This window comes from Eleutherodactylus coqui, chromosome 5, assembly GCF_035609145.1.
Source record: "Eleutherodactylus coqui strain aEleCoq1 chromosome 5, aEleCoq1.hap1, whole genome shotgun sequence".
Classification (NCBI taxonomy): Eukaryota; Metazoa; Chordata; class Amphibia; order Anura; family Eleutherodactylidae; genus Eleutherodactylus; species Eleutherodactylus coqui.
This window is the reverse complement of record NC_089841.1, coordinates 150563482-150586633: the sequence shown is the minus strand read 5'-3', so window position 1 is coordinate 150586633 and position 23152 is coordinate 150563482. Positions and strand designations below refer to the sequence as shown.

Sequence of the window (23152 nt, the reverse complement as noted above, 5' to 3'; positions counted from 1 at the left end):
TGACTTAATTGGTTTGTCCTTGCTTTTCTAGAATTGGCCCACTAGCTGTCAGCATGAGGTTTCAGGAAAAAAACAGTTTCACCCACACACTAGGCTCCGCAGAGAGAAGAGCAGCCAGACTGCAATAATAAAAGGATTCTCACTCAGCACTGCAAAACAAAACATGTTTGAATTCCAAAACCAGGCAGTGCCAGTTCTGACACATTGTACTGTACCGCCAGCATACTGCCAATAAATGGCCAAGTGTGGTTACTCTCTAATATATGGGAGACACGCTGCATCAGCTAAAGAGTTAAATTCCAGTTTGGGGCTAAAGCACTTGCAGGACAATGAAATCATGGCATAAATCATACATTTGTGACTGTACATTTGTATTTAGGATTTTCTACACTTGATGCTTTATATGACGTTTCTACCTGCTTTTGGCATTTTTGAGAAGTAGACTGATTTGTGTAGATAATATTTAGTTGTACAGGGCTCATGGGTTAGGAATAAAGGTGGCTATAGAGTTGAGGTTTGGGGATTTATTGGAATATATATTGGTTGCATGAGGTTTTTATGGGATATTTACTGCATAGTAGATGGCACTGTAGTTCCCAGCTTACCTCCAACCATTGGTCCCCAACTTGTATCTCAGCTCACAGTCCCTTGCTGTGTTGCTGGGAGTCCTGAGTTCTGACCATATGTACTGGCAAATTACATTATTGCTGACATATCCTAACCACCAAACAGCTGTAATTCAAATGGCAAAGCACTGCTGTCAAATTTAACAATGAAAAATTTATCAGCAATTTTCTTTCAATTTCCCAATATCGTGTTTCTCCACATTTAGATTAGGGCTACACAGTGACTTTGGGCACAAATATCAGCCAAACCAAAACAGTTAGTCAGCAGCACTCCCAATACAACCACACTGTGGGGAAGTTTCTCAATGCTGGTGCAGGCTTCCAAAGAGAAAGAGCTGTAGACCCTCCAGCCCTTAAATCAAGTCCAAACACGTGTAGGAGCCGCACTCTGGAACTCCTCTCAGCAGGATACTTGTAGAAAAACTGATAAACTTTTATTCCTCCATAAAATGCATGCTGCAACGTTTTGACCAAAAGAACTATAGTCTTTGTCAAGTTTTTCTACAAGTATCCTGCTGAGATGCGTTCCTGAGTGTGGCTCCTACACATGTGTTTGGGCACAAATATGTCACTCGACCAAGGATCGCACATTGGCTTTTGCATCCAAATATAAGTGAATGTGGTCACTTTGTGACTCATCAGTTGCAAATAGCTCATCAGATTTTATTGTATTGCAGCTGTCGTGTTGCAGTCGCGGTAACTTGTGAGTTGCAATGCAACCTGATTCACTTACACTAGGATGCAATGTCACGGGGCCATAGTGTGTTCTTTGCTGGGTGAGGTGTTTTACGACAAAAGTCACTGAATGACTCAATGTTACAAAATTCTGATCCTCCATTTTTGAGTTTAATGTGGCTCTCGAATATCACTCAAAGGTGAAAGGTACAAAAGGTTTAAAACATCTGCCTTACACTCTTTAGTAGATGGAATAATTGCTTCTTTTTCTCATCTCCTAGCTTTAAGACAAAACCAGGAGTTTCAGCTTAAGAGTTTACATGATCAAATTAGATGAATCACAATTTTTTTAAATATTGGTTACATTTTTGGATTTTTCATGGTCTACTGAATGGGCTAAAGGTTCGAAAAATTGAATAATGTTGATAAAATTGTCTAGTGTCTAACATGAAAAACATCAATAGGATTTTTATTAGTCAACACAAAATAGTTGTGCAGTAATTATTTAGTTTATCTGTTACCATACAGTATACTATAGAAGTTATAGCATTATTCTCTGCAGAATACTGCATGCACTGCAACATACCACAAGATTTTTTTGTCTGGGACTTCATTTAAATCCACGAGAAAAAGCCTCACTGTGTCCTTATATAACATTTGGAGGTACAATAATGTCCCTTATCTGGTTATGGGCAGCTTATTACAGCCCCTACAACATGGAGCTGTACAACAGTGTACAGAAGGCTTGCTGCTGATTTCATAAAAGTCAGACTGCTATATTTCCTACAAATTTTTTGCATTTTTTTCACATAAGGTCAGAAACTTTACCATGAATAAAATAAACATTTGGGGAATATTTTTGCTAAATTTGATGTCACTGTTATTAAAGGGTTGTCCCAGTAGGACCATTACTATCCATTTACACCATTAGGGCATATGAACACAAAATAGCCGCAATAAATCATTTGTGTGAATAAGGCCTTAACAACGTTTCTTAGCATTTTGAGAGGTGGGATAATAAAGGTACCTTGACACAGTACAACTGTCAGGCATATAGGTGCCCGACAGCCGATCCATTGATTATTATTCCTATGCTTTTACACAGGAGTGATAATTTGTCAAGTAATGGAGGTAGAGTGGCTTGAGATTGCTTCCGTCTGCCTCCATTCATAGTAAACAGGAGTCATTCAGATACTGAGCAACTCCTGTGTACACTAAACGAGAAGCCGCTCAGTAGTTTGGTGAAACCCATAGAGTATGTGGCTTCATTAGATTAAACCAAGGCATTGATTCCCTGAACAAATAGATACTATTCGGCTGTAGTCGTCTTTTAAGAACATTTGCAATAATGTCAGTAATGATCCATCAGCTGTAAATTTGGCCAACACATTCAGAATGGGAGGTGGTCAGATTCTCACTCACATAGGTTGACCATTAGGAGAAACTGGATTGTTTTAATTAAGGCGTTCTACTGTAAACCTTTGAGACATATGGCGGAAATCAGTTTGCTATCTCTGTTGTAAAGGTGACAGTTTTTGCTGCTGCCGTCTTCGATGGTACCCAAGAGATCTCGGGTTGGGAAGCTGTACCTTAAAGAACAGTTCCAACAAATCTATCTTGAAGGTGTAATTCTAACATTATAGATCAGATCTTCTCATCATGGTCATTCCATATTATAGTTACTTTTTGGAAATGTGTGACTGCAGTGCAGGTTCCTTAGAGGTGACCATCTATATTGTAGCTAATGTACTTTACTGAGTGTACTAAACTAATAGTTTACTCTAGCAGGTATATCATTTCAAAAGTATAAAATGATTAATGTATCTCATTGACATAATCTGGAAATATTGCAAAACACCCAAAAGTCAGGATACTTAGGCCGCACGCACACGGTCAGGTTGGATTCCGCATGCAGGAGCCTGCGGCAGAATCCAACCCTGTGCTCAGCTGGCATCTGCATGTACCGGTAACTGTATTTTCTTCTTCTTTTCTGTACTGCGGATGGTCCGCGCGGCTCGCTGTCAGACATGACGAGTACAAATTTTTTTTAAACTCCTGCTTTTCCTGCAAAATCCGCTGACCATCCGCACTGTCAATTGTGGACTAGCTGTGGGTCAAACGGCTTCCATTGACTTCAATGGAAGTCGTCTTTGCATAATCCGCAGGAAAATGGAGCATGCTGCAAAATTTCGCCCACGAGCAGAAACCGCTATTGGTTTCCACTTGTGTGCTTGAAGAATCACTTTTGCATTGTATGCTCTGGGCGGTATTTGCTTTGGAACCCAGAGACGGACGCCCGCTTCGGATTCCGCAATTCAAATCCGCCTGTGTGCATTCACTCTTAATATGAATAGTTTCTTTTTATATTATCAGGTTTGCAAGGAAAGATTGATAGCATTCTTCTGAGGTCTCACGAGAAAAGAGAACACAGCTGTAGCACATTCTCCACTTCTTCATTGATTTTTGTGGCAATCTTTAAAATGAATTGATGAACATTCCCTGCATGGAGAGCCTGGATCAATAGATCTGAATTAGGATTGATTCGCCCCCTTTGGACTGACATCTGGAACAGACATCCACTCCTATCAAAAGTGGGGCTTCAAGCAATTTGCCCACTATTTCCTTAGGCCACTCTCACACACGGCCTTGGTAAAACGCCGCGATTTTGATCACATTTTTTCGTCCATTTTGGGGTTGTGCCAGGCAATTCAGCTCTGGTCTAGAAAGTGGTTGGCATAACAAAACCATGTCAGCTGTGGGTTTGTTTCTCCAGTGTATTTAGGCCCAGAATATAGAGATAGCGATGATAGTATGCATGCTGCTCTCACAACTCTGTCCTATAAATATTTAAATAGCAGTTCAGCTTTCAGATCCAGTCATCGGTGACAAAGAATCAAGCTTTTTGACCTTTTGTTAACTTGCAATGTGAAATATGATTCTCGCAGTGTACTTTTTTGCCGTTTTCTCTGAGAAGTTTATTCATAATTGTCTGAGGGCAACAAGATAACTGATCAGAACAGATGTGATCCATTATGTGCACATTCAGTAGATGACATACAATTGCTCCATCAAAGATAATGACTAGATTATTATTAGGAAATGAGCAAAGAAAGATGAAGTATGGTTATTCAGTAGACAGAATATGGATCCCTTCAATAGTTTCTTTTTGGAGCAACATTGTAGAGAAATGTTCGGTTTAAGCAGATTTTGCACATTTTGCAAGTGGGGAAGTAACAAATTAATATAAATGTAACAGCTGTTGCTGAATGGCGCTGTATATGGAATTAAGGCAGATGTTATGCAGGAGGTCAGTTTGTTTCAGATAACAGCGGGTAATCATGCAGGCAGGCTCTTAATATCCCCGGCAGTCACAGAGTTTTATAACATCATGTAATTACTCTACCTGGGAACAAGTGGAATGATCTGTGGCCTACATGAAGTCTGGCACATTCTTCTGATTTGCAAGGTTTGGCTGCTTCTAGTCTACTAAATGAAGTATCAGGTTCACTTTAGTTGTGTATAAAATGGTATAAAATGTATTAAGGCTGCTAACAATTCATTCTTTAAAAAAAATCCCTTTTTCCTGAATTTTTACTTTTCTGTGCTCTTATGGGTTCTTCTGTTAGCTCTGGATACACCATCCTGCATATACATTTCCTATACCCCAGAATGAATTATCATATACTTACGGAGCATGGCATGGTGGACCGCTGACAAGCTTTAGCTTCTCTAATGCTAAACCAGATTGTCAACTAAAGAGTACAACAAATATTCAGAACAGCACCGCAGTCACTTTAAAATGGGAGTGTATCTAAATAGTGTGGGTAGGAAATAATTGCACACTCACCTGGTGCAGAGTGGGGATTTCCACATAGGGAGCCCACCTGCACCTGTAGTCCGAGTTTGCTTGTAAAAATAATCTTTCCCGGTCAATGTCCAGGAGTACTGTTGTTGCGTCCAGGAGGGTGCAAAACCTCTGTCGTGCCAGGGGTCTTGATAACGATAATCCAAGTAAAAGAAAAAACCTCTTTGCTCCTCTGATACGGGTAATGGTTATATTCAGTGACGCGTTTCGGCATGTTGCAATTTGAAAAAGGCATTGCAACAGGCTGAAACGCGTTGTATGTCATAAGTTTCATAAAATAGGATTGGCAATATCACGGACCAGCCGGTCACTGATTATAACCATAGCCGGTATCCGAGGAGCGCAGAGGTTTTTTCTTTCAGTCAGATGCTACTATCAACTTCAGTCAACTATGCTGCTCACAACTATCTGATGTGTATGAGTTGTCCCTGCCCTCTCCCAATGGTAGATGTCAGAGAAAAGTAGGATCAGGCATGCTGGATGTCAACATGCCCAATCCATTCTAGTTGACAAAATTTTATGACCAGATCCCAACGGCTTATTCCTCTCTTCTCATTGAAACGACAAGCACACATAGCCAAATATACGTTTGTAGGGAAGTTGGGAAGAATAACTGTCAGCTAAACAAGCACTTAGGTCAACCGCTATCTAAGGTGCATGGGCTCAATAAAATATACCTAAACTATTTTCTATAAATAGTACAACTAAATATATGAAACTTTTCAATATATCTTGTCAGAGAAAAAGTCCTCTTTCTCCACTTATTCCCTCACGTCCACTTATTTACTCAGTCAATCTCCAGAGAGAACAGGGCTCTAAGTGGGTGGAGGAGCACCCTTGGGTTTCATGCTGGTCCAGTTGTATATTTGCAATTTATTTTAGCAAGAAAGTTACCTGTTTGTAATGTGTATTCTGCCTGTTGCATCTGTTGTATGACAGGACCTGTTCTCAAGAACGTGGCATAGGCTATGTGAGAGCTCAAGGGTTGTAACAATGGCACATGCACTCATATGAATATTAATATGCTATAAAAGAGAGAAGCTTGCTGCTAAATAGTGGTCAGGTAATGGTGAACTCTAAAGAGAGAGGAGATGTTTGGCAAGTGAGTATAGGAGTGGTGCAGTGTGCAGTGGTGCTGAAGCTATCATGCACTCTTGCTAACATGTACCGGTATGAACTCCTCACCCATAACAGTCAAGTGATTTAGACTAATATTTGGCCATTAATGAGCTTGAGACAACAGGAAAGGCTGCAGGGCATTAGGACTGTGAGGGTGCTATAGGTCTGATGTTGCTGTACGGGCAAGAGACACAGGAATCCGGTTATGATACCAGACTTGCAAAAATATATATTTTTTCTTTTTAAAAATAAACTTGGAGATAAAATTGGCAGTGTGCAGAGCTCTAACATTAGTGAGGCATGGCAACAATCTGTCATAAATCACAAAGATTGTCAACACACTTCAACTGTAGAACACATGGCAGCACCACCAAACATTTCAACCCACCAATGGACATCCACACACAGTCCGAAAGCAATGCAAGTGTTGTCCAATAACTTGTCCACAACTGGTGGATGAATATGTGTTCCTCTGGTTTCGGCTCGAGTTCACATATTGCAGCTGGCAGGCCTACTTTTAAGTCACCACCCATGTGCACACGTCAGGTCCTTTGCTGAGGGCCGACTCTCACATCTCCAGCATGTTTGGCACCGCAGTGTAGGAGATGTGTCTTTAGATGTCTACTGGAGGCACCCTGACTTGCAGAGCTGCAGGACAATGGGAATTCTTTGTGGTGGACTCTCTAGCTTAGACCCTTCAGCCCTGTTGTCCCAGTGACATTGGCTCTGGTGCCCGAAGGAGCCTTGCCTCTCAAACACCAGCTGCCTCCTCTCTTGTGCAACCGTCCTTCCGACAGGCACAGATTTTCCAGGACATATCTGACACGGCCCTCCAAGCCGACTCCCCACTTTCTTGGCAGCTCTCTCTTGTGACAGTGCAGTCTCTCTTGAGGCTCAGTGGCACTAAAATTGCCCTCCAGCTTGCAGCTCTTCATGATCTCAAGTCCTCCAGATTTCCCACCTGACTTCTGCAGCCAATGGGAAGTCACAAACAACACTCCATAAAGAAATACACAAACTGCAGTAATATAGGATGGCCAGATTACATATCTATATAAACCATAACAGAGCCAATAACAGCACAAACTCAAACCTGGGCTCCTTTATTTTATACTGACGCTGGAGATGAGAAAGCAACTACTACCAGGCTCGGTATGGAGGTAGTGGGCTATGTATTTATTGAACCAGTACCCTGAGAACCAAAAAAGAAATACTTCCACTGATCATCAATCCACACCAGATACACAGTGATGCAGAGTCGCATCATAAACTCCATATTAAAGCAAAAAGTCCAGCATTCATATAAAAGCCATGAGTTTATTGATGCACACAATGAGCCAAACTAACAGGACATCTAGCACAGCTTATGCATTTCAGACTGTAAAAAGCCCTTGGTCAATAAAGGCATGGATTTTATGCCTTTATATGGACGCAGAACACCCTGACAGCAATTGCTGCACAAAGCCAGCTGTTTAAAGTGAGTGTCTCTCCTAAGGAAAATAGATTAATTGATTCCATTGAACTTTCTTTGTACCAGAGACACTTCCCTAGGGGTCGATTGCAACAGAGGCTACGTTCCTTTTTAGGGGCATAAGCCCTAGAGACTTTCCCAGTCTGGCTGATTTATGTTCGCTATGCATTTTCAGTAAACTGTTAAAAACGTTTACTCCTTTGCTTCTATTGTGCTTTAATCTCTCCAGGGCTATCCAAGGAGAGTGACTACTTTCACCCCACCTTCTGAACCTTAAAGGGCTTTTCAGCTTCACTGAGAAATCAGAATACAGTTGTCCACAGAAGTCTATAGAGAGAACAGAGGGAGAAAGGAGCAGCTGTAGAGAGAGAGATAGGTGGAGAGGTACACAAAAATGTTGCTGCTGAAGGCTCTAGTAAGTTTTCTCACACCCCTGGATTCATAGCTCTACTGCTGTATAATGTCCCCTATGCTACTGCTGCTTCTGAAGGTGTACTATCACAGAGCTAGGGGTAGTAGCATCTTTATTTCTCTTTGCATATGTGTGGGAGACATCATATCGCAGCTAGTGTCCTGCTTCTTCCTCTTCACCCTCCCCTCTCCATAGACTTTTATAGGCAAGTGTAACCTCATCTGTCATTAAAGATGAAAATTCATCATCTCTCTGCGCTACAAATTTTATCAGAGGATTCTGAGTGGTTGATCAGGTATTGGGAAGAGGGACCTGATAAGTGGAGATAGCTTATACTATTGATTTATGGAAAATAGTTTATAATTAAAGGCACATGTTAAGGTTATCAAGGGATTCCTGTTTCTTGATTTAGTTAGCTGAATATTAGTCTTTTAGGACCTCTTTTCCCAGGTCTGGTGTGGCAGACAAATCCTTTTTCTATTTCCGGCATAGATATATGGGCCTGGGAATGATATCTGCCTGATCCAGGTTTCTATTTCTACTGGCTGTTACTATGTAGTCCAAGACCTGCTCTGCAGCGCTGTAATGAAGATCTCCGAGATATGATGGAATGATAGACACAATAGTGAGACATTCAGGTACTGCTGTATTCCGCATGCCTGATCTTTGTGTCTGAGCCCAGCCCTTCCCCCTTCACATTGCCAGGGATTTAGTTACATGTTGAGATAATATTAAACAGCCAACCTGCTCAGTGCACGGGTTATGAATAAATAAAAGACACCATCATGGGGCTTAGTAAAAGTAACAGGTCTATTGTTTCAGCAAAGCTGCAGTAAACACTTGACATAAGGTGCATGAAATAGGAGAATCAATAATAAAACTGCAGTAAATAAATGTATGCCGCAATACTTTATTGGCTGTTAAAGAATAACATATGAAACTCATAGTCTGCATTTACTCAGTGTTCATTGAGATAATATACTGTATATATTTTAGTTTAATGCTTGGAATATTACAGGAAATCCTCAGTCATTACATGACCATTCATTGATAAACTGTCTATAGGTAATGATTGGCTTTTAATATTTTTTTTTTCCATTTTAATATGACTTTATGTATCTCATTTTCATTTTGACTCTTTTTCAACATAACTTTTCTTTTTACCTGGAGGTGGAGTTAGTTATCACATGACAGTTGCACTTGACAGCTGTGTAGGAAACCGTAATCTCTGATATAGGAAAAAAGTGACAGATTTATCAATTTAAAGGAAAAATTCTCTACAAGTGTTTTTTTTTTTAATGCAGGATCTCATTGTGTTGAAAAACGTAGCTGACTGTGCTTTTAAATATAGTACAAAAAAAAAGAGCATGCTCTTCTGGCATATGTTAGGCCCATTAAAGACATGTTTGGCACATACGAAAAGTGATTTCCCAATATATACAGCAAACTTGCGTGTAAAACAGGGTGTGAACAGTGCATAAAGCTATATCCTCTAAGCTCCCTAGATTTATTGCACAAGGGAGAACAGTGAATGATCCAATATCTCAAATGATTGTTTCTGCCAATTTTAGATACTTCCATACCCACAAGGTTCTGTTTACACCTAGTTTTTTCTTGCCGTTAGAGGTATATTGTGGAAGTACTCCATAGCTCTTATATGCCTGGGTTTTTGCGCAGGTAATACGTGGTAACAAACTTTACACTATTTTCACACTTAGCATGCAAAAAAGATTGCAGCATGCATTATCTTGGTGCGTATTTCGAGCGCATACATGCCAAGATAGTGTATGGGGATTGTTGGCACGCAGCAAGTACATAATGCGTTGCATATTGCTGCATGCTGCCGCGCTGGAGATATGCCTCCAGCACACAGGAAACATGCTCATGTGAGAGTCCTAACAGTTTAAAATAAAAAAGTATACCGATGCATACCAGCACAATGTATGTCATAGGACATGTATGGGGACAGTAATGGTGCATGAGGCCCAACAGATATGTTTGGCATATGTGCCACAACCATTTCCAGTGCATATGCTGGACATAATGATAAGGTAAGATCTGACCAGAGCCTAAAGTGATGGCAGGATGTGCTCACATTTATCCAATGTGTACGAGTATGAGCAGCTTTAGTCCTTAATTAAATACTTGTATCATTTTCTCTATTCCTCTAGTTGATGATTTTATCTTGAAATATTAATCATTATTCAATTATTCAGTGAAGTGGTCAGATCAAAACCTCACCTCAACAGTTTGCCTCTTAAAAAAGAATTGCCAATGTAATCCTAATTAAAATCAATGACCAAAATTATTTTAATACCCTGCACCCTCCGGCTCATTTACAGGACAACACACTCATACTGAATCTACAGTTGTAGATTATATTCAGCAATAAAGAGTTGCTATGTGCAGTTACCTCCTAATCGAAAACTGATAGAAGAGTTGTATTGATTTCAAAATTGATAGAAATACCCCAAACTTGTTGTGATATATTCTCAATTGACAGACTACTGTGTACAGCTTCAAAATTTACTAAAGCACCAAACACAATTTAAGGAAGAGCGTGCAAGAGAGAGTCAGATTTTCGTGCGGCATGCAATGTTCACCGGGTAATAGCTCGGGATTGGGAGAGAGGGTGAGTATAAAAATGACATCACCTGATTCCCAATCCCTCCCCTTATAGCACCATAACTTAGTTTATGGTAATGTTGGGAGGTGACAGGTTCCGTTAACATTTTCAGGACCGTAATTGATTCAATCAAATTTGGGGGCAGTTTAAAACAATGGGACATATATGTTCCTTGGTCCTCTAAAACGTACGCAGCTGCATCCAGGTGTCGCCTGAATAGAGAAGGAGTAAGCTGCTTTGCCTGTTTCTGTAACTCCCATAGACTTAAATAGTCAAAAAATGTGCATATTTATGCCCCCCTCTCCATTCAGCCTCTGTGTGGATGCAGACACCACTGGCCACCCCATCTGGTGGGACAGGGGAGAGGAGACCCTCGCTTTCCAAATAGGTGAGAACCCTAGAGTTAGGATTTTGACCTATGAGACATCTATAGCACAATTTGTGGATATGGCATATGTATCTTGGATCAAAAAAACCCTTTTATATTGAAAATAGGACACTTTGTACATTATTAGCCAGATCTGCCTTTCAGTAGTCCATTCTTAAGAAAGGCCTAAGAAAAGTATTAGGATTATGCACCTTCTCAATGTACATCTGAGCCATTTCTAATTTTATCTAGGATATTAATGACTTAAAACCTTTATTCTTAATTTCATCTAATTAATGAATCTATTTCTTCTTTTTCCCAGCAGTTGAGAAATGATCTCCAGTGCCTACCACCATCCGTGCAACACAGAACATACAACCAGATCCATTTCCTAGAGGAGAAAACCCGCTCATTTAAATCTGATGTCACTTCAGTATCTCCAGAAAGGGTGCAGTGGAGCTTTCTAGTAAGTGTATTAAACTTTTCTAAAGGCAATCTGTCTCTTTGTACGAGTTCCCTAAACTACAGTTATGGGTTCATAGGAGAGGGGTCACTGAGTCTAGGGTTTGGTTTTTATACCTACCTGCCTCCCTGTTCCTGCACTATTTGCCTGCAAAACCGCCACTCGATGCACTGAGTGGACTCCTTTTCTTCATTGCGATTGTGAGTACATGCTGTCCATAATCTAATGTATATTACCAGTTTAAACATCACAAAGCACCTCTTGTAGGTTACTTCTATTGACATCTTTATAAATACAGTAGATGGCAGTGGTAAATTGAGCTACTGTATGATGTCTGGAAAGTCTTTTACGGCTTCTAGATGAAATGCATACTGTGTTACTGCATCTCTCCTGCAAACCAAACCAGAAAAGGAATTTATCCCCCTTTAAATACTGTAAGGATGCGTTCCCACATAGCTGACTTTGTGCAGATTTTGTTGCAGAGCTGCAGCAGATTTTACCACTCCAATTTGAATTCAATTGAAATCATGAAATATTATTGTAGATCCTCAACATAATCTACAGCAAAATCCGCCCCAAATCAGCTATATGGGAACGCACTCTACGTATGGTTTTCAAGTAGTTGTTTCTTCAAACATCAATTTGTCTCTTCACTTTGTGGATTTTACTATGTTGTATTTTGTGTGCATTAAAATCATTTTCTGAAAGTAGATACAGATGTAGCAAAGTGTAACCCAATAAAAATAACTTGCTGCAAAAGTTATCATAACACAACATATGCATTGAAAAGCTATTGAAAGGGTTCAAGCAGACAGCCAGGTCGGATCTCGCTGTGAGAATTCTCACAGCAGGATGCGACCCGTGCCCCATCAGTTACCCGCGGTTTAACTCCTGCGGCATCTCCTCCTTCGCTCCGCTATGTGCTGACTGCCGCCCAGCCAGCACATGTGCAGACCAGAGCCGGCGCGTCAGCGGTGACGTTTCTGTGCGGGCCTCTGCACAGAAATAGGACATGCCGCAATTTGGTCAAATCGCGTCCATCTGCATAGGATTGCATAAACTAATGCAATCCTATGGCAGCGTGCACAGGCGGAAATTCTGCAGAAAATAACGCTGTGGAATTTCCGCCCGTGTGCATTTACCCAAAAGGCAAGAAAAAATTGTATGCCACAGTTTATTTAATGTGCCGTCAAGTTACACTTTGTTCAATCTGTAATGCAGCAATTGCAGATAATGCCATGTATGACAGCCTGACTGACAAGCCAAGCAGGTATGTTTCTGTCCATTTTAACGGAGTTTCTTGCATTTCAACATTGATAGATAAAAACTGGTTCATCTGTTGGCGATTAGGGCCCTTTTACACACAACAAATTTCGCCCCAAACCGCCAAAAGTTAGTGATTATCTTTACGTGTAAATGCGGGCAACCGAACGTTTTTCACTGACTTTTGACTCATCGCTGACATTTAGACCGCATGAAAGTTTTTGTTCAGAAATTTGTTTTCGCATGCTTTAATTGACAATCGTTCCGTTGCTAAGCGATTTGTAGGCATGGGTTTTCATTTGGTGAGGCGTTTTTGCACAGGTACAGCGATTGGCTGCCGGGACAAAAAAGCGAACCTTCTTTTTACATGCCCGCCTACTGCTCAGCCCTAGTGTCCTGAGTGTCACAATATGGAGTGATTATTCATGCTTTTACAGCGTCTGCACTATTCTTCCAATAGCTGATTGAGGCACTTGACACTTTTTTTATGGCATAAATAGCTACCACCTAAAGATTGTTTTTAAAAAGCACAAAGCGAAAGCCCGCCTTTCCTGTCCTTTGGTTTTGCGATTGTTTCACAGTCCCATTTTCATGACACATCCAGCACCTGCCATTGTATTTCTTTAATTCAATTACTAAAAATCAGAAAACCAAGATTCCTTCTGCATAGTAAACACCTAATCTTCCTGGATATTTAGCACAGATTTATGCCCACCCACCTGCTCTCAAAGGCTAATCATTCACAAAGGCACATGCCCTGCAATGAATAGAATTGCCCTGTAGCTTTACATGTAAACACTACCAAGCGTCAGACTGAGCGATTGAAAAGGCGACCATTTCAAACAAAAATCATTTGTTTTCTTTGAAAGATGAGCGTTTAAACCTGTCGCCCACTTTTTGGTGGGTCTAGCGAACTTTAAACAAAATTTGTTGTGCGCAAAAGTACCCTTATAGACTGTCTTGACTTGAGCAGTGCCAGAAACCGCCATCTCACCATTCAGATACTAAAGGAGTTGTCCACCACTAAACTTTCAATGGGAACTGTGTAGGGGGTTAATTACCCATGCATATAAATCTATGTATATTATTACGGCATGCTTCTTCTCTAACCCTCAGAGAGGTCACTGTGTTTTTGACTCTAACTTTGCTGCTGTGAACTGCTTGTTGATTGGCTGTTGGGCTGGGTGTAAAAGGCAGGTTCTGTTCTGAGGCTGCAGTTTGACTCAGCAGATTTTGCAGGGAGTCTTGTGAGGAGTGAGCTGCCCCAGTGTTACTGGAGAGTTGGGTTTTCCTGTACAAGAGTGATAGAGCACAACTCAGATTCCACAATCACTGACTGCAAGTGCCGAGCCATCACCAGGGCAAATAACAGTAAGAGCAGATAGATGGACAGCCAGTATATTCAATTTTCAGTGGTGTGTAATCGTTAGTACCATTGCCCAGGCTCTAAAACAAATTATTTTGACTTCATCACTTTACTGTCTTCCCAAAGGTACAGTGCTAATAATTTGGTCAGAGGACAGTGACTGCATATTTCAGTTGTCAAATTTAGTCATTCGGTTAGCTAAAGTTCCTGCAAGACTAAATTACTTCAGAGGTGACTCCTATTTTCAAACTGCATCTTTGGAGCTATTCATCCCAGGCCAGAGAAACCCATTTATTGACTGTTCTAATTCTATATTGCGTGCACAATATTAAGAACACCCTATTTGTAGGGTATGTACCGAGTTATAGGGTTAATTGAATGCTAGTAAACTGTCTGTATTGTATCCAAATAATGCTGTTTTATATTACTGCCCCATTATTCTTAATCATACATTCAGCAAAACATTGTTTGTTCAACTGAACTGCTGTAAAGCCTCTCCGTAACCAGCATCATATGGCACACCTGCAACCTGTTTCAGCTGTGCCTGCATTACCAGCGTCGGCCGTTACAATTTGTGTAGCACTGTCTGCTTCTTGCTCTGTATACACCGTCAGTGGCCGTGATAACAGTCGACCAGCCAGGGTCATCAAATATTGATGACCTATCCTGAGGATAGCTCATCAGTAATTTACTGATAGAGCCCCATGTTAAAGCAGCAGAAATGTAGTCCTAAGCTCTCACTCACGACCTGAAGGTTGTGGGATCAATCCCTGCTTGGCTCAGGTAGCCGGCTCAAGGTTGACTCGGCCTTCCATCCTTCTGAGGTTGGTAAAATGAGTACCCAGCTTGTTGCGGGGTAAAGGATTATAGGGAAAGGCAATGACAAACCACCCGGCAAAAGCAGTCTGTCAAGAAGACGACATGATGTGATGACACCCAAGGACTCAGTCGTGCCTCAGTGCTTGCACCAGGGGACTTTACCTTACCTTTACCTAGTTTACTGATGGACGACCCCTTTGCTATCTTAAGTACAGACCATCAATGTTATGGAAACTATGACAATGCCACATGACTAAATGCTTTCTTTTAGATCTTTATGTCTGTGAACAAATCAGGCCAAGTTTGACAATCTAGCAGTTGCTAGAACAGATGGTATTGCTTTCCACAATTTAATGTTCTAACCACAGGCAAATATAGTTTTATGGAGCTTTTTGATTGAATAAACATTTTTACTAATGGAGAATTGTACCCTCATGTGAACTGGCGGTACACATCTTATCTCACGAGTAAATATAAGCAGGCTGGCATAAAACATTCTGAATCTGCTGACAGATTGGGTGAGCAACGATAGGAAATTTAACAGCAGCTAAATTGTATTATGGAATTGTTATTCATGCAGTTCTTCAGTATATTTATTATTTTACACTAAAGTTAGAGCTTCAGTTTTCTAATCTCACTTTTTAAATTGAATCCTTACAGTCAGATCTGTAGATCACTGTAATATCTATCCTCCATATTCCCATCTCATAAAGTGATGGCATATCATTTGACATAACATTACTTTATCATCAGTGGGGTCTGACCCATGGGACCCACACCAATCCTGAGAATGAAGGGGCCACAGAGCGAATTTAGCGCTGCTGCCCCTTTACAGCCCTTCCCTGCATAGTAGTGCTCATGGCTATTCACTGTATAGGGAACTGCAGCCCAGCTCCATTCTAGTGGATGGGGCGAACTGCAGCTCCCTTAACAGCCGGGTGACTTAGAGAGCCATTGTGCAGGTAAAACGGTGATGGTGCTGTACTGCTGAATCGGCAGCAATGCCTCTTCAGTCTCAGGATCAATGGGGTCCCAGAGGTTAGATCCCCAGAGCTCATAAAGTAATGGCATGTCATTGCAGTATGCCATCACTTTATGAAATTGGAAAACCTTCTTAACCCTCTAACCACCAAGCGTGGTAAATTTACAGTGCTTGGTCCTGTGCTTTAATCTTGACCAATAGCAAAAGTATGGCGCAGGATTAAAGCTTTTGCTCCTGCAATCAAACACGAGCTGGTCAGGTTGTCAGACACAGCTGAGAACCCGTAGAAGAAGGAAGAAGCAGTTTTTAACCGCTTCTACCTTCTCCTTTCAAGGCTCCTCTTCAATGAGCGCTATGTACTAAGGAGAGAAAGCATGTGTTACTTCCGCTATTTGACCTGGCGACCACGACTGTCGGATGCCCCCTAACAGACCCAGATCAGCGGTGTTACTGACTATTGTCACTACAAGGGGATGTTTTTCCCTGTAACTGGGGCTCCTATGGATGCCCCAGCTGCAGTGAAAAAGTGTGAAATAAAAAAAAAATATATATATATGAATGACCCCCTTATATAACATCAAGGGGAACACAGATGTTAAAGAAAATAGTTACTTTAACTAAAAAAATTACAGAATAAAGTAAAAATATATACATAAAAAAGAAAATGGCCCACCGCCGACGCCAACCAACACCATCGCATTATGTACCCTATAATCCAAAACTATACAAATTATATATCAAAATGTCTTAAACAAAATAAGGAACCCATCCTCATGCTTTATTGCTTTATTTTAGCATAAATATACTGTTTTTAAAAATAAACTATACATTTTTTTTAAAAAGAATTTTTTTTAGCTCTTTACCCCCAATAAAACTTAAAAACTGAAAAAAAAGTCAGTGAAAAAAAGGTGTAAGAAAATAGCCCTATATGTCATGGGAAAAAAACGTAGCAAAAATAATTTTGGTAGCTGGAGAAATAAAAAATTAGAGCAGTAAAACTACCACATGGGTAAAATCCGTAGAGTGTCTGGTCCTTTAGGAACAAAATACCCTGGTCTGTAAGGGGTTAAAGTGCAAAGCTGAAGCTACAAAGACTTATCTCATTTACATTACCATGACACCTAGAGTACATTCCAGAGGCACAGAAAGTGCTTCCCTGCAGCAGGAACATTGTTATTCCTTCACTAATCTGCTCGGCACATCAGAGAGCGTGTCCATGCTCCTCTTAGTGATTGAGGCAAGTACCATTGATGGCAGCTGCCAATAAAGAGGCGGCACAGGACAGAACAGAAACATGCTGTTCAGTCTGCGGGGAAATAGATGCAGATAACAGACGTTTTCTGCCTTTATTACTTTGAGGCTTTAACCAAATCACTGCCTCCGACAAAGCTACAGATTTCTCTTATCGCATTGGATTGAATGGGATTTTTACAATTCCCGTTCACTGTATGTTTTTATGGTATACTAATATTGTCACTAACTGGGGCATACCTTTTGTGTGGCTTACTGACAAACAGCGTAGAAAATTATCTTAAAACGATCACAATGTTATTGCTTGGAGTAGGAGATACAAAATAATTTTGTAGATATAATATCCTTTAACCCCTTTTTCATGGACGGCGCTCTGTGAGGGCTTGTTTTTTGCATGATGAGCTGTAGTTTTTACTGGCACCATCTTGGGGTCTCTACAGCTTTTTTGATCACTTTTATTGCATTTTTTGGGGAGGTATAATAAACAAAATAAGCATTTTACCAGTTTTTTACGGGGACGGATTAACGGTATTTTACCATGCACGATAAATAGTGTGTTAAATTTATTGTAGACGTTGTTACAGATATGATTATACCAAATATGTGGGTTTTTAAAAAATGGTTTTTTTTAATACAAACAGCAAAGTGTGCAGAAAACAATTTTTCTTTTGTTGTTTTTTTTTTCACACCATTTGAAATTTTTTTACATTTTTATGTCCCTGTAGGGGACTTGAACCATAAAAGCTCCAATTGCTATGATAATGCATTATTGCTCAGAATAGCGATTACAGGCAATGGTGGGCCCGAAAACCAGTGTATGGCGTCTGGGTGTCATGGCAATGGCTGCAGTTATATCGCAGAGTGCCGATGACATCACAGATAGAACATGCTCCCTCTGTGAACCCTTTACATGCTGCGATGTACATTGATTTTTACTCCCATTGACTTTAATGGGAGCTGGAATGGGCCTGTCCGATTCACAATTATTTTCTGAATTCAAAGTTGGACGCTCCTGATTCAAATATTCCAATAATCGCTCAACACTACCTATCACACACTTATAATGAAGGAGAGGATAGTTCATCCTTTCTGACTGTATACGTGGTCTACAGAGGTTAATAGTATTCACAGTATCCTCCCAGCTAAGGAAATTGCCAAATGGTGAATCTGAAGTGGCTTTCCAGCCTTCAAGTGACATCAGATGGGTGAGATAACATTAAGATTATATTGGCTCTCTATACGTGGGCTGTTTCTTTTCTCCTTTATGGGGATACAAAACTTTCCCAGAAATGTACATAAACCTAATCCTGAAAACTTATTAAACATTGTGCCATGTGTTTCTAAGAGAGTGGATGAATTAAATAAAAAGCAGTTATATCCAGATTGTGTATCTAAGTTTATTAAAGAAAAGCAACCTCATAATGTAAAACCTGAGGATCATGATACATGAGGAAGTTCAGTCTTCAATGGCTAATTTAATCCCTTAAGACATGGCCTATTTTGGCATTGAGGATGCAACGACTTTTTAGGGATTTTTCATCTCTACTTTTCAAAAGCCATAACATTTTTATTTTTCCATCAACATGGCTGTATAAGGGCTTGATTTTTGCATGGTGAACTGTAGATTTTAGCGGTACCATATTTGGGTGCATAGACCATATTGTAAAACGTAAAAAATTTTTTTTTATGATCGCAGGGAGAGAAAACGCATCAATTCTGCCATCGTTTTTTGTGGGGGGTTTTTTTGCAGTGTTATTCATTCAGCATAAATGACACAATACATTTTTTCTGCGGGTTGGTACTATTACAACAATATCAAAATTCTTATCCTTTTTTTTTTTTTAGGTTTCTCCACTTTTCTACAATAAAAAAAACTTTTTTTTGGAAATTATTTATTTTTCTAAATCGCTGCATTCAAAGTCCTATAACTTTTTTATTTTTCCATGAATGGAGCACTGTGAGGGCTTGTCTTTTGCATAACGAGCGCTCCCTCTGTGAACCCTTTACATGCCGCGATCTACATAGATCACGGCGTGTAAGGGGTTAACAGCGGGGGTTGCTGTCCCAATGCACCCCTGCTGTTGCACCCCTGCGGTGACAGCCGGCTCCCGCTGCTGGATAGCATGGGATCACTTCTGATATCGTGCTATCCTCAAGATGTAACTGTACATCCTGTTGCACTAAGTACCACCCTGCCAGGATGTACAGTTATGCCCTGTGGCGTTAAGGGGTTAAAGAGACTCTGTCACCATATTTTTGAGAGCATTCCTTTCTGAGAGCAGCATAAGGTAGTGACAATCACACCGACTGCAGTGATATGTCTGCTGGGCAGCAGTTTGGGAGAAACTTGCATTTTATTAGTAACAGTAGTCCAGGATATTCATGAGCTGCAGACTAGCTCCACCCACCCCGCCATCCAACCACTGATTGACTGCTGTCTGCCTATTACAGTACATAGAGAGAGCTGCCAATCATTGGCTGGATGGCAGGGTGGGTGTGGCTAGCCTGTAGCTCGTGAATATGCATGACTATGATAGAGAAATTCAATCGTTCCATCAATATGCTGTGGGGCTCCAAATAAGAGGGGGTTATGGCGGCCGCCGTGGGAAAGCAGTGACACAGACAGGTCTATGTGTAAAGCAATCTACCTTTATTACATATGTCACAACTTATATAGTAACATGACACAGGGCGGGCCTTATGCCTGATAAACTTATTTTCACATAAACATGCATTGTTGCTTAGAGATGTTACCTTAGATTTTACAACTTTTCACATTACAATATTACATTTCGCTGCCAGTTCCAATTAAACAAGATACGATTAGTAAATTTTGCTGAGTTGTACTGCTAGCAGTATACCCAGAAAATCCTGTTTAGCTGTGTCAAGAAGTCATATTTAGGCCTAAGACCTTCATATATAGATTCTCATCCAGGCCTGAAACCTTCACAACTATCTTCCATGTCTGGCTGCTACTATATGTAAGTTTCTCCAAAACTAAAGGCCCATTTACACGAGCAGATAATCGCTCAAAGATCGCTCAGACTACAGTTTGAGTGACAGCTTTGAGCGATTATTTTGCATAAAAAATAATTGGTATTCAAGTAGCTTCTCAGCTACTTAAATGCCAATTATGTATGGTAATGAAGTCTTCACTGAATGCAGCTAATAGCCTGAAGCTATTAGCTGCACTCAGATCCTTTGTTCTCCATGGGGGAAACAATGCTATTAGCCCCGTGCCCATTTACACGCACCGATTATCGCTAAAACGATATCGATAATCGTCCAGTGTAAATGGGCCTTTATGCACAGATGGACATAACAGACATATCACTGTAATCCGTGTAACGGGCACTATCTTATAGTGCTCTCAGTGAGGACTGCAAAAACGTGGTGATATATTCCATTTAATTACCTCATTGACGCCGAATGCATCTAAGTCTTCAAAAAACCCAATTGCTAACAGTTTCCAGCAATCTTTTACCTAAACTGTGGGTCAAATCAATGGGTCTCCATGTCCCGTTACAGACCTATGACATAGAATTAGCTGGTGCCTTTCCTCCATTTCTTCTTTCTGTGGTTCAAGGGAAGATGGAGTCACAGTGATTGTGATGTTTCCTCTATGGACCAAAAGAGTCTGGTATCCACTCCTATTAAACATGGCTCTAGAGGACCAATTATATTACTGGTTAGAAACTATCTTCACTCCCAGGGTCCAGCTCATGTTAGGAGATCAAGATTCTAAAGCTATCAGCCTTGATCAGGGTCTTTCTGTTTAGGGAAAAAAGTCTTCAAAAACGCTATAGTAAGATGGATGAAGTGAGCAATAGAAGAATTTTACAAATACTGCGAGAAGGATCCTTCGTAAGGACATAGAGCACTTTCCACAAGTTCTTTGTCTTCTTTATGGGCAGACAGAGCATAAGCTTCTGTTAAACAGATCTGCAAGGCTGTTATATGGACTACCATTTACATGTTAGATTTCATTATAAACTGGATGTTCTTGCTAATTTGGATATTGCCTTTGGACGCAAAGTACTTTAAGTGGTTGTCCCTCTAATACTTTCTGGTATTGCTCTAGTCTTACTGTTGTGACTAGATGATGTAGAACATGGGAATTAGTTCCTATCAGTAATTTGGTTGTCATACATCCATCATGACAGTGCCCTTTACACAAGAAGGTATAATGATGTAATGTTGAATATTGCCTATTCTTCAATAAATAATTATATCTGGTGTAGTTATGGAAGAACATTTGAGGATGTGATGGGGAAGGTCTCTGTTTTGCAGTGCCTACAGAGTTAAAGAGAGTATCATCCAGTCATGCTGCCTTGATTGACTTGTGGAAACCAAATCACTAGTAGAATCTAATTTACATTATCTAGACACAACAACATTTATTTAAAATAAATTTAATTAAAAACATTGTTTTGCCTGATCCACTGATCCTGAGAATGAAGGGACCCTATTAAAGTAGATTCTGTACCCTCTGGTTGGCCTGGCTGCCCCCCAAGCCTCCCACCAAGGTTGTTCCCTCAGAAGGGGGAATGAGGCATTTCATGGTAGAAGGTTGGGTTTGTGAATGGATTGCAGCTCATTGTATAAGCTACCTAAAGTACTTTAGTGCTCCATTTTTGCTTTTTTGTATATGTATGTGTTGTGAGTAACTAAACATTTGATAAACTTTGGAGATGTCATAGTGGCATCTCAGAAGTCTTGATAGCTGGGGCTTTAGGTGCTGAAAGTCCCACCAATCACTAAAACACATAGGCAGAAGTGCTCATCTGAGTGCTCTGCCCGTTTGGGTGTAATTGGCAAGGTATGTACAGCATTGATAGAAAGTCTATGGAATCCATACACTAATTACTTTCAAATTGGAGCAGCACTCAGATGAGCACTTCTCCACATACATCTTAGCAATCCGTTGGAGTCTCAGCACCTGAATTCCTACCGTCCAAAACATCTCACATTATACCATACAGAAGGCAATGTGACAGCATACGAGGTGCAGTTTAGATAAGTTCCTTTATTCCTCTCAACAAGAAAAACACGTCGTTTCGACTCAATTGAGTCTTTATCAAGTACATGGGAAAGACTCAATTGGGTCAAAATGTCATGTTTTTCTTGTTGAGAGGAATAAAGGAACTTATCTAAACTGCAACTTGTATGCTGTCACATTGCCTTCTGTGTGGTTTAGTATCATTTGGGTCTCCAGGATCGGACCCTTATAGTGACTTTTAATTCAATCATCCAGCCAAATGTTGGTGTGAGGATTGGCATCCCTGTTTATCTTCAAAACATCTGACATGTCACTCTGCAGAGCTGGCAGGAAAATTTTTAGCCTGGGGAGTAAGCACAAATCATTGGTCCATGAGTAGCGGCCTACCCTTGGAGCCCATTCACAGGGCGTATGCAAGTTGTGCTCAAGATTCTCGGGTGCAACTTGCATCAGGCAGCACATCTGCTGAACACAGTGGGCAGTGGACCATTGTATGTCCTGTTATGGTCAGTGTTAAGAACCTGAATAGGACATGCTGCTGCATTTTTCACATGGACCATCAGTCATTGTGTAAACCTCTTGTATGCTACATATGAATACCCTAATAGACTATAATGGGTCCATATGCTGTCTGTGAAATACACGGACAGCTCTTGGACAGAAAAGACACTCTTGTAAAGGATGCAGATTTTGCCGTAATTTTTAGAGGCAGAATGCACCCAGAAAATTCCAAAGTGAATTCCGCCATGTGACCATACCCTTAGGCTGGAAACATACATTGTGCCAGTCTGCATCCAGCCAAACCATGGCCACACAAATTACTGGCAAAACTGTACGGCCATTGGCCA

General features: G+C 40.6%; 1 protein-coding gene across 2 annotated transcripts in view; it reads left to right on the top strand.

The window, feature by feature from the left end:
- The window catches only part of RIMBP2 (RIMS binding protein 2), a 345228-nt gene that overhangs the window by 49620 nt on the left and 272456 nt on the right, over positions 1-23152 (top strand). For both annotated transcript variants that reach the window (XM_066603410.1, XM_066603408.1), the window contains exon 2: positions 11487-11627. The gene's annotated coding sequence lies outside the window, so the exon portion shown is untranslated. The remainder of the gene's footprint in view (positions 1-11486; positions 11628-23152) is intronic.